Here is a 10,717-nt window from a genome sequence, read left to right as displayed (position 1 = left end):
CAAAAAATATATCAGATCTACAAGCCCACAGCGTGTCGCAGATCCGGCCCACTGTGAGCTTGTAGATGTGCTATTTTCAGCACGCGACGACACTGTTGTATGTACGACGGAGCATGGATTGAGCGTCACACTGCAGTATTGCTGCCAAGTGTGGACACGCTTGAATTATAAACTGTATCTGTACAGTTGGTGAATGAATAATGGTTATTAAATAACAGTTACTTTACATTGATTCATGCGTGTTGTCTTTGTGTCAAAGGACATTATTTGTTGCAACGGTTCACAATGGTTGTGAGATGTTACAATGCCAGTGTTTGTTAATTGGCAATCAATGTGGCATGTGCTTCAAATTGTTACAGACGGCATCCATCCATGATCCATCCATCTTCTTATCCGGAGTCCCAGACTTCCCTATCCAGAGCAACATTAGCAACCTCCTCCTGGGGGATCCCGAGGGGGATGTAATCTGTTCCTTGGTCTTCCCTGGGGTCTCCTCACAGTGGGATGAGCAGCGAGGACCTCCCTAGGGAGACCCTCGGGAGACATCCATCCTTACTATAGATGCCCGAAACACCTAAGCCGGCTCCTTTCCAAGCAAATAAGCAGCAGCTCTACTCCAAGTCTCTCGCGTGACTGAACTTCTCACCCTATAGGGGCTCCATTTTCATCACCGCTAAACCCCTTATCCCTAAACTTCTTTGCCTTTTTTTACTATACATTTTTTAATAGTTCAAATGGCCAAATAGTAGTGGTTTTATCTATATTTTTGGGAGTTCCGTGGACAACCGGATGTCCAAAATATGCATATTGCCTATATACTGTATATGGGCATATCGGACGGATTGGTGGTTCTGGACAGCTGCCTATCCGACTAAGTCAACGCAGGGGTTGCATCGCACAGTACTCCCTTTGGTCCAAAGCTGCCATTTTTTGGCAGAAGGAGAAGGAGAAAAAAAAAAACTAACAATAAAAGTCCTTAAAATAAAAAAAGATCATAAAAATAAATATACAATACAGAGAGTTCCACCGTGTTCAGTTTGGAACATACAGACACAGGTTTGTGTTTCCACCGCATTGTGTTGGACGGAACAATTGTCATTGTTTGATGCCTAGCTGAATGGTTAGAGAGCCTGTCTGGAGAGAAAGAGTCTCCTGAGGTTTGAATCTCAGTAAGTGATGCTGAGAGGTGGCTCACCATCAGGTGGGATGAGATGTTGATCCATCATTTCTTGATCTTTCTGCTGTTCCTTCTTCTTGAATGTGGTCTCGGTTGTTGTTGTTGTCGTCTGTTGTCGTTGGTTGCCATGGCTGCAAGTTCCCACCTGATGTCGTGTGGGAGTTCAGATTGGTCCAGAGCGTGCTGAATAACTTCTAGCTTACATAACGTCTTAAGACAAGGACTCAAGTCTAAGATGAACAGCTCATCAGAGATAATGCTATCTCTTTTGTTCTCTATCTCCCACAATGCAACAGCACATACCACGCATTGGACATGGTCCTTTCCCCTTGGGCTCAACCTTCTTCCAGGAGAAGGTCTCTGGACTGAATTTCCACACATCATTCAATAAATGGTAGTCGTTGTAGCCACCAAATATGTACAGCTCTCCATTGTAGGCAAATGCTGAATGATGCCAGCGTCCTTCTGGTTGAAGTTGAACAGAAGGTGTGTTCAGCCAAACGTTGGTCTCTGTGTCAAACACTCTGATGGTGTTGCAGACCTCCCGGTACCTCCAGAACCCGAATACAAACATCTTGGTACCAATGATGGTGGCAGTGTGAGTCTCTGAAGCAGGAGGTGGAGTTCCTCTGGTGTTAATTAAAGTCCATACCATCGTCCTGGTGTCCAACTTGTACATGTTATTAGTGTATCTGTCATTAGAGTATCCAGTCAGCTTGGATCCTCCAAGGATAAACATGACCTTCTCCAACACACAGGCTGAGTGGTAGCTCCTCTCCTCTGGAACAGTCCCAGAAACCCTGGGTTGGAACCATCTGTGGGAGTCAACATCAAATGCATAAAGCACATTGCACTGATCGCAGTAAGGATGGCCTCCCCAGATGTAGACTGTATCTTCAACCAACACAGCTGTGTGGCCGTAGCGCTTGGATGGAACCTCAAGGTCACCGTCTCCTCTTCCAGGTTCCACTGGAGGTAACTTCTTCCAGCATAAAGACACTGTGTTGAAGACATGGACATCCATCTGTTCCATGTTGTATAGAATGTTGGTAGAAGATAGGCCTCCAAATAAATACAGTTTGTTCCTCACTGCTACAGCAGCATGATTGACTCGCTTTTGTCCTCCTGCTTTGAAAACGGTCCAAGACAACATGTCTGTCTGTCTGTCTGTCTCGACGTCTACAGTCATTTTCAACACAGTGCATCATCTTATATCTTCTGGTGTGACATCACACAAGACACAAACTGTTGCCATGCACGCCTTAACGACGCCAATTAGTGCAGCTGTTCTTCATCTGCAACCTTTGAACTCTATTGCTATATTATTACTTCATTGCGGCTACCTTGGGGTCTATGGATCTATGGGTCTATGGATCTATGGGTCTTCCACACGCTACAGGGTTCCCTAACACTGAGCTGTGTTGTATTTTGAGGCTGTGTGTGTGAGTGCACGGAATGTGCTCAAGCTGACTGGCTGAGCACGGAATGTGATGTATGGTGATAACAGTGCCGCTCACGTCACGCGGGTGTGATATTTTTCTCCATATCGCTGTGTGAGAGACAGTCCACTGAGCAACTCAAAGTGTGGCTGAATGACAAGCATTTTGTTGTCTCTCACAGCTGAGGACCTTTAGCCTCGGTCCCAGGCTTACTTATCTGCGAAAAGAAAAGCCTGGTCACAACCTAAGGCAGAGAAGCTATCGGCGGATGTATCCTCCGGAACAGCCGTCAAATGTATTTCCCCCGGATACGATATTTTCCAGACGAATCACAATACTTGTTTCATTCGCGGAGAATGTAAACTGATTTGTAAAGCATCAACTATTTCACTTCCGCTAAAATCCCGCAACTTCCGCTGATAGTCTTTTCAGCTTAGGTCTTGCCCAGGGTGGAGGACCTTAGGTCTGATCACCCAAGCTGATGTTAATCAGCCACTTAATGTCCACGATTTTGTTTCTGAAAAATGTTTGTTTCTGAACAATGTCATCAAATGGTGGTCCGTGGTTTAAATGCAGAATAAATAATGTACCTTAATAAAGGATTGAAAGGAATGTAGACACTCCCCTGAACAGCAAACAGGCTTCAAGCCTCTTTAAAATCCTCCGTAGCCACGCCCCCTCCACACACACCTGCTGCAAACAGACAGAGCTGAGAGCTCCCTAGCAAAAAGAAGAGTGAAATAAACAACTTATAATGTAACTTTACACCTCATGGAAGTTGAGTGGAGTAGTCTGGGTTGTTAGGAAGCAAAAAGTGCCCAGTCACAATTAAGTGTGTGACAGTTTGAAAGATAAGTTAATTCAACTTCATAACAAACTGCTTGGTTGATTTGTTTTCATTCTGCAGGTGAGTTAGCTTAGCTACCTAATATGCTAAAGCACACCTTTAACGTGCATTAACCCATTTAGACCTGAGACCAGATTCTACAAATGTCTTCTAAATCATGACAAATGATAAACCCATGTTTCTATTTCAGTGGTTCTCAAACATTTTGGCTTCTGTGGCCCGGCCCCTAATACATGGAATGACCTACAAACGACATTGAAACCGACCACATTGGTACCCTTGACTGCCTTGAGTCGTTTTAAAACCTTGGTGAGCATACAGACCCCCACAATATGTAACTGTTTTTAGATTGTTTTGAAATTTGTCTTAGCTTTTTATTTGTAAACATATGTAATTCACATGTATATCTTTGTTTTTCTTTTCCTGATCTTCTTATGTATTGTGATGTGATATTGTATTACTCGACGACACTGAAAATGAGTGTAATTTCGAAAATAAACAAAACTTGAATGTCAAGGACCCCTAAAAATATAGCCGCAATTTGCAACTCTAGATTTATTTTATAATGGGATGAATCTGAAGTTGCAAGACCCTCCATTGACTCCCCACTCATCCAATTTGCTTTTGCGATCTGCTTGTATTAAACAACGTTAAACTCACCAACATTGCAGCTCTAGGCCAAGCTTGAATTATCCTCTTTCAATCTGCCAAGCTTTTGTTTCATAAAAATTCACCGTAGACATGTTATGAGCTACTTTATTTCAAGAAATTCTGTGCAGGTGATTATTTTTCTAAGTGCTGGAGTTTGGAAGCACTCGTCGTATGTCACTGAACGGCTCTGCGTACCACCTGTTTTGAATCTGCACATAATGCAGGAGGCAGCAGTGCGACGCGTTAAAGAAAACGAGTGCTTCCAAACTGCAACACTTAGAAAAATAATCACCTGCACAGAATTTCTTGACAAAGTATCTCATAACATGTCTACGGTGGGTTTTTATGAAAAACAAGCTCGGCAGATTGAAAGGATAATAAGCTTGGCATACAGCTGCAATGTTGGTGAGTTTAACGTCGTTTAATACAAGCAGATCGCAAAATCAATTTGGATGAGTAGGGAGTCAATAGAGGCTCTTGCAACTCTAGATTAGGGGCGACTGTGGCTCAAGAGGTAGAGCAGGTCGTCCAATGATCCATGGGTCGGCGGTTCGAATCCCGGCTCCTCCTGTCTACATGTCGAAGTGTCCTTGGGCAAGACACTGAAACCCAAATTGCTCCCGATGTGCTGGTTGATACCTTGCATGGCTTCCGCCGCAATCGGTGTATGAATGTGTGTGTGAATGGGTGAATGTAATGCACATTCTATGTAAAGCGCCTTGGATAAAGGCGCTATAAAAATGCACCATTTACCATTTAGATTCATCCCATGTCCATGTGTGGTCCAGCCCTATGGAATGTATGGAATGCACATGCTAATAAAAAGTATTTAAAATATTGCTTTGATGCTCATAATAACCTCAGCTCAGGAGGTATTAAGTTGTTTTTATTAGCATATGCATTCCATGGACATAGACATCATCAACTTCTTTTTCAAGTTGGCATCAAACTTGATGTTGAAAAAAATCACACCCGTGTGAACTGAGTGGTGCAACTCCCCTCTCTCCCCCTCCTTCTCTCTCTCTCTCTCTCTCATTAGCTTGGCAAGAGTGCAGCACTATCTCTCTCTCTGTTTCTGGCACCCCAACAGAGAGTATTTCTATTTGTGGGGGGAAATTCAGAAATCCAAATTCAGAAAAGTTGAGGAAAAATTCTTATTATATAATATATGTTACTGGATTAAAGTTGGCACAATAACTGCATGGCTACTTCCTCTCCAGGGTATGTATTTAGAATTAATGTCATATAGCCTACTAATTTCTTTCTCACAAGCATTAAAACCCTCTTTGATCTCACAGCAGAAAAAGTTGCTTGAGCACCAGCTTTTCCATCTGAGTTAAAATCAAATGAGTGCGTGCGTGAGTGAGTGACTCCTCTCCTGACCTGTCATCCTGCATGCGTGCACGATTCACATGGTACGTTTCTGGAATCGGGTTCAGTGCTAACTCTGAGAAACTTCTGAGAGAGAAATATTTGAGTGAGTTCTCACACCTAATGCCTAGAACACCTACTGTATGTAGGCTTGTTAATTATTTAAATCTAGTAAATGTATCCATTACATTTTTTTTTTAAGGTTTCATATTCCACCTGTGTTCCCATCCCAACTCTGACCATCACCACACTCCCGGGCCTGGCTTCTGGATACTGATTTACAGATCCAACGTCATTTCAGACAGACTTCTTTTCCTATGATGCCTCAATTACTCTACAGACACTACAGCTTAAAAGGTGAGTTCTCCAAATGTTTTTCAAACTAAGTAAAAAAGTTCTCTAATCATCACAAATTCACTGTGGGGTGACATGTAGGCCTACTGTAATTGAAACAATATTTACCTTCTCCAGTTGACTCCCCTGCTCCATCTTACATATATCATCCATCCATCTATATATATATCCACCTTCCAGGATGTAGTTGGGAGTACAAAGTACGAACTTGTGCTTGTGTTCATTTTAGTGCATGTTGGCACTTTGGGCACAGGTTCAACTGCTCCACCTTTTGGTCATCAGTGGATGCAAGGATGTTTTTCCTTCTGAAACTCACTACTGCGTCTCTATTTCCAGTGGCCACATCACCACTTCTTGGGCATGTGGAAGTATTTGCCCTGCAGGCTCTCGGGCACATCTCAAATGTACGTACCAACTACACTGATAGGGGCGGCCTCAGGAATCTGGAGGCCCGTTTCAAGACCAAATATGAGGCCCCCATATACCTATGACATAATTATTTTGTTGATACAGCCGTATATTGATATGAATAGTTTGACTGTTCAATATCACACGCATCCATTACTCTCGACAATTAGCAACAACACCTCTCCTCATCCTGTCGTCCTTTCACAATTAAAGTGTCTCCCCTTTACCTCCCAATGCTGCACATTTTACCATGTTATTTACATAAAATAGGTGTAACTAACTTAACGTTAACATTGTGGGAGAGAGCAAGGCAGTGAGTGAGTGAGCGAGAGAGAGAGAGAAGGAGTGAAGAAAGAGTGGCGGGGTTGACTGAGGGGACTTCAGTGCATTGTACGTATTGTATTGTAAGTACAATGCAAGGAATGAGTGCATTCGCCATGTATTTGAAGGACACCTGATCTAACCACTCTTAGATTTTCTCCAGTTTATCCCTGAGTTTAAGTTTACACTATTGTTTTGGGATTTGTTTATTTAGCCTTATTGTCTCCACCAGCCGAAGGCATGGGGAGAGTATGTTTTGCACTCCGTCCGTCCGTCCGTGTGTCCGTCCGTCCGTCCGTGACCAGCTAATCTCAGCCACCGTTAACCCGGTCGATGCCAAATTTTGCACACACACTCCCTGGATGCCAACCATGAACCTCTGCCCCAAACTTTCCAGAACGGCCTGTTATAGCGCCACCAGGAGGCCGCTTTGTGCAAAACAAGTTTTTTCACAGTACACCTACAGATTTTGTCCAAACATCACGCAAATTAGTACACAGTCTCTCTAGAGCCATTCAACGAAACGGGTCTTTCAGATTTCTCAGACTCCATCCTGATTGGTTAAGATTGGCTTCCAAAGTTCACAGGAGTGCTCAGTTTCAAACAAAATGCTGCAAATCATGAACACATCGCGTGATTTCCCTGAAATTGTGCACGCACATTCCCACTAGGCCGAGGACGAAATGCCACATGAACAATTTCAACTCAGCCTCAAGGTGGCGCTATAACTGGCCCAAAAGTGTTTTTACCTCTAAGTGCACGGATCTGTGGATAACCTGGTGGAGACCTGTGCCCAGAAGGGCACTTTTTCTAGTTGGGCTTTGTTTAGTGTTAATTCACCCCATGGCTCCTCAATTAGCCAGTGGTTTTATGAGTAGCTCGTGGCTTCCTGTGAGGTTTAGGTTTAGCGTTGGGATTTAGGTTTACGTATTTGGTCTATTCCTCAAAACTAGATATATTTTTGTTATTTGAGTTTTTAGTGTAAAAAACCCAGGCTCTTCTAATTAACATTTATATTTCAAGGTGTCCCTGTCATGTTTCTCTTTTTTTCCTGGGCACCTCTTGCTTCCTGTCCCAGGTTGGCTTGGTGTGGAATGTGCTAATTTGTCCCCCATATTCAAAGTCTGATTTCCATTGATTGTTGGCTGTGTTTAGCATGTATATGGCTGTGGAGTTTTGGTACAAAATCTAAACAACTTGTCTAATATTTTGGCATGTTTAAACCTCCAGGAAAATCCGTGTTGAGGTTCTTGATCCATTGTTTTTCATTAAAATGACGTTGTCCTACTGTCCAGTTGGGATTGTGTTGAAGTCCAGATACTTTTAGAGCTTCAATGCTGTGAGTCATGTAATGTTGAACAATCCTTGTAGTTGTCTTTTTTTTCATTGTTAATATTGTATCTGTGTTGTCTCAGCCTTGCAGCTATTGTTTTACTCGTTTCTCCGACATATTGTAAGCCACATTTTTCACATGTGATTAAATGAACACAGTTGCTGGTGCTGGCCGTTATCTGTTGTTTAATCTCCAACATGCGTTTTGTAGGGATGTGTAAATGTGTCCAAAATGAAAATCGATTTGTATAATTCAATATTAACGATTAATCGATTAATCGTTTTGGAGGGGGGGGGGATTTTTTTTTAATTAAAAAAAACAAAAAAAAAAACATTTTTTTTTTTTTTTATGAACCCTACAAATAAAATAAAAATATTCCCCCCAAGGGGTACCTAAGTCAAAAAAGTTTGGGAACCCCTGATGTAGTTGATTAACAATAATTGTAACTCTTGAGAGTTAATAAGGGTCCATTTGGTTACTAACTCCATCTTTTAAATGAGGACCACTGGTGGTCCCTGGACCACTGTTGATCCAATTGATCACCATAGCAACCCCAGCCTAGGCCTGATTAGGTAAATTCCCAACACCTGCTAAATCCTCCAAACCTGTATCTTGATTGGAATCAATCTCCACTCACACTCCTCTCAGTCATGCAGCTACACAGACACATCCCAGGCACACTTTGGTAGGCCTATAGCCCTGTCCTGTTTGGATGACAATATTGCCTTTCCAACAGATTTTCATTTAAAAAAAAAAAAAAAAAAAAAAAAACGATTATCGATTATTAATTTTCATAATCGATTTCGGGTCCTATAAACGATAATCGATTAATCGGACCCATCCCTAGCGTTTTGTAGTTCTATTTTTAACTATTTGTTTGGGTTTTAAGTATTCTGGTCTCTGGCGTGCTGGTGTGTTGATTCCTTTTACCTTGCTGTGTACCAGATAGTCTTTAAGAGTTTAGTTTTTTCTGTAGGCCGATATAATGTTTTTATTTTATTTTTATTTTTAAGTTTAGCTAAAACCGACTGCACGGTTCAGCCAAAACTGCCATTTTTTTGGCAGAAGGAGAAGGAAAGAAAAACTAACAACAATAAAAGACAAAGTCCTTTCAGGACTGCTTGGTCCTTTAAATAAAAAAAGATCATAGAAATAAATATACAATAAAGAGAGTTCCACCGTGTTCAGTTTGGAACATACAGACACAGGTTTGTGTTTCCACCGCATTGTGTTGGACGGAACAATGTAATTGTTTGATGCCTAGCTGAATGGTTAGAGCCTGTCTGGAGAGAAGGAGTCTCCTGAGGTTTGAATCTCAGTAAGTGATGCTGAGAGGTGGCTCACCATCAGGTGGGATGAGATGTTGATCCATCATTTCTTGATCTTTCTGCTGTTTCTGCTTCATCTTGAATGTGGTCTCGGTTGTTGTTGTTGTCGTCTGTTGCCATGGCTGCAAGTTCCCACCTGATGTCGTGTGGGAGTTCTGATTGGTCCAGAGCGTACTGCATAACTTCTAGCTTACATAACGTCTTAAGACAAGGACTCAAGTCTAAGATGAACAGCTCATCAGAGTAAATGTTATTTTCTTTGAATCCTCCAAAGAGGAAGATACGATCTCCCACAATGCAACAGCACATACCACGCATTGGACATGGTCCTTTCCCCTTGGGCTCAACCTTCTTCCAGGAGAAGGTATCTGGACTGAATTTCCACACATCATTGAAGATATGTTGGTTGAAGCCACCAAATATGTACAGCTCTCCATTGTAGGTAAATGCTGAATGACTCCAGCGTCCTTCTAGTAGATGTTGAACAGAAGGTGTGTTCAGCCAGGCGTTGGTCTCTGTGTCAAACACTTTGATGGTGTTGCAGAGCCCCTGGTACACTGACCCGAATACAAACATCTTTGTCCTGATGATGGTGGCAGAGTGACGCTCTGAAGCAGGAGGTGGAGTTCCTCTGGTGTTAATTAAAGTCCAGACCATCGTGCTGGTGTCCAACTTGTACATGTCATTAGTCTGTCCAGTCAGCTTGGTAAGTCCTCCATGGATAAACATGACCTTCTCCAACACACAGGCTGAGTGTTGGCTCCTCTCCTCTGGAACAATCCCAGAAACCCTGGGTTGGAACCATCTGTGGGAGTCAACATCAAATGCATAAAGCACATTGCAGTAAGGATGGCCTCCCCAGATGTATACTGTATCTTCAACCAACACAGCTGTGTGGCCGTAGCGCTTGGATGGAACCTCAAGGTCACCGTCTCCTCTTCCAGGTTCCACTGGAGGTAACTTCTTCCAGCATAAAGACACTGTGTTGAAGACATGGACATCCATCTGTTCCATGTTGTAGAAGGTCATACGTAAGATATCACCATCACATAAGCCTCCAAATAAATACAGTTTGTTCCTCACTGCTGCAGCAGCATGATTGACTCGCTTTTGTCCTCCTGCTTTGGAAACTGTCCAAGACAACATCACTCTGTCTGTCTGTCTGTCTGTCTGTCTGTCTGTCTGTCTGTCTGTCTGTCTGTCTGTCTGTCTGTCTGTCTGTGTCTCGCTCGCTCTCTTCTCTTTCGACGTCTACAGTCATTTTCAACACGGTGCATCATCTTATATCTTCTGGTGTGACATCACACGAGACACAAACTGTTGCCATGCACGCCTTAACGACGCCAATTAGTGCAGCTGCTATATTTTTTACTTCATTGCGGCTACCTTGGGGTCTATGGATCTATGGGTCTTCCACACGCTACAGGGTTCCCTAACACTGAGCTGTGTTGTATTTTGAGGCTGTGTGTGTGTGAGTGCACGGAATGT

Source organism: Protomyctophum parallelum (genome assembly GCF_964188405.1).
Source record: "Protomyctophum parallelum genome assembly, chromosome: 19".
Classification (NCBI taxonomy): Eukaryota; Metazoa; Chordata; class Actinopteri; order Myctophiformes; family Myctophidae; genus Protomyctophum; species Protomyctophum parallelum.
This window is presented reverse-complemented; position numbering follows the sequence as displayed.